The sequence below is a fragment of the Acomys russatus genome, chromosome 4 (assembly GCF_903995435.1).
Source record: "Acomys russatus chromosome 4, mAcoRus1.1, whole genome shotgun sequence".
NCBI lineage: Eukaryota > Metazoa > Chordata > Mammalia > Rodentia > Muridae > Acomys > Acomys russatus.
In genome coordinates this window covers 22,033,383-22,035,557 of record NC_067140.1, presented here as the reverse complement: position 1 = coordinate 22,035,557, position 2,175 = coordinate 22,033,383, and the positions used below count along the sequence as shown (strand labels likewise).

At 49.5% G+C, this 2,175-nt stretch overlaps 1 non-coding gene across 1 annotated transcript; it reads right to left on the bottom strand.

Moving 5' to 3' along the window:
- Positions 1-343: 343 nt before the first annotated feature.
- On the bottom strand, positions 344-450 carry LOC127188749 (U6 spliceosomal RNA). The gene has a single exon (XR_007830594.1). It is a non-coding gene; the product is annotated as a U6 spliceosomal RNA (small nuclear RNA).
- Between the last annotated feature and the right edge of the window lie 1,725 nt (positions 451-2,175).

Here is a 2,175-nt window from a genome sequence, read left to right as displayed (position 1 = left end):
CACGCCATTAATCCCAGCACTTGGGAGGCAGAGGCAGGCGGATCTCTGTGAGTTCGAGGCCAACCCTGTCTCGAAAAACCATTAAATAAATAAATAACTTTATTTATTTTGATGTATGTGGATGTTTTGCCTACACGTATGTATAGGCATCACATTCATGCCTGACACCTGAGGTGGCCAGAAGAGGGTATGGGATCCATCCAGGCTACTGGACAGATGGTGTGAGCTGCCTTATGGGTGCCGGGAACTGAATCCAAATCCTCTACAAGAGTAGCCAGTGCTCTCAACCACGGAGCCATCTCTCCAGCCTCAGTAAATGCTTTTTTTTTTTTTTTTTTTTTTTTTAAATATGGAACGCTTTACGAATTTGCATGTTATCCTTGCACAGGGGCCATGCTAATCTTCTCTGTATCAGTCCAATTTTAGCATATGTGCTGCCGAAGCGAGCACCTAGTAAATGCTTTTTGAAAAAGGAAAGCTAGCCAAACCTGAGTCCATGAGTAAGCTGGGGAGCAGCATTCCTCCATGGTTTCTGCTCTCAAGTTCCTGACTGAGTGAGTTCCTGTCCTGACTTTCCTCAGTGATCACGTGGAAGGGCTACTCAAGTAAGCCCTCTCCTCCTAAGCAACTCGCAGCCAGTGGTCCATTACAGCAGAGTAAAACCAGAACACACTCCACAATGGGCCTGCGACTCACAGACCAGGCCAATCTCAAAAGATCCCCCTGCCTCAGCCCTCTAGTCTCAAAGCCCATCCAGGTGTTGGAGATGTCACCTCATCAAATTCCCACGCCCTGCTTTCCCCGTGCAAGTTACCTCAGCTTGGAAACAAGGGACACCCTTGAAGGAGTCAGTTCATCGCCAAGCCCACGGACATCAGGTGGCCGCTAGCTGTGGCGTCCATTCAGTTGGTGGAGTGTTTGCTTAGCATGCAGCAAACCCTGGGTTTCAACACAGTGGTGCGTAGACTGGGTATGGTGGTGCATTCTGTAACCCTGGAACTCAGGGGGTGGGGCTAGACGTAAAAAATTTGAGGCTACCAAGGGCCTAGTGAGATTCTGTCTAAAATAAATAAATTAAATTAAAAAAAAAAAACCAAACTTAAATCATGACCCCACTTCAGTGTGGGAGAAGTGACCGATATGGAAGCCAATTGGATGTCCCTCAGAGGCTGGCTCAGGCCAGGGCACAGGAGGAGGTCTCTCCCATCTGCACCCATGTCCTGTGAGTGGAATATGACCAAGAGGACCCTGGTGGGGACACTCGCAGCCCAGGTAGAGCATGTTCATGTCAGGCCTAGTGTGAGTCCTGTGGTCCATTGGGTCTTCAGAGTGCCTAATTCTTGCATACACACAGACTCTGGGGGAGGGATGTTTTGAGTTGCCACACTTTGGGGAGGAGGGGGCAGTGGTTCCTCACAAACAGAAGTCAGGGATGTTGAACATGCTCACAGCTTACAGGATGGTCCCCACCAAGAGGGACCATGTCAAAGGTCAACAGAGCCCAGGCTGGGGAAGTCCTGCTTAGGCTGTGATGGGTCTGAGAGGAGACTAAAACCTGAACAGCCAGCTCTCCACAGAGCCCCAGCCTCAGAGAGAGCCACAGGCACAGCTGGCCACAGGGCAGAGAATTCTCACCAAACACAGCCAAAGGACGCTGTGGTGTGTTCATGAGGAATGCCTCAGAGTGGCCAATGTGACAAGGGCTTATTCTTTCCCATAATAGGAATCTCAGAGGTAAGTGGCAGGCTCATTGATCCACAACCACAGAGGCTCTTTTCATCCTCCCAGCTTCTGACTCCTGCCACGGGCAGCTGCCTTGCCACTCTGTGTTTCACTTAACAATGTCTTTAAAAAGGGGGCGGCGGGGTTGTGGGGGTGTAGGGGGAGTGGGACAGTAAGATGGCTCAGTGGGTTATGGTGCTTTCCACCAAGCCTGATAACCCTGAGACCCTATAATCCTAAAATCTGTCCTCTGACCTCCACATACATGGCATAGCATGTACATACCCACACACAAACACATACAGAATAAATGAGTAAATGTAAAATAAAGCAAGCAAATAACAATAAAGTCAGGCATGCTGAAACATCCGCAACCCGGGGACATGAGAGCTTGAGGCAGGAGGATCCTTCATACAAGACTAGTCTGAGTTGTATACTGGGACCATGTCTCAA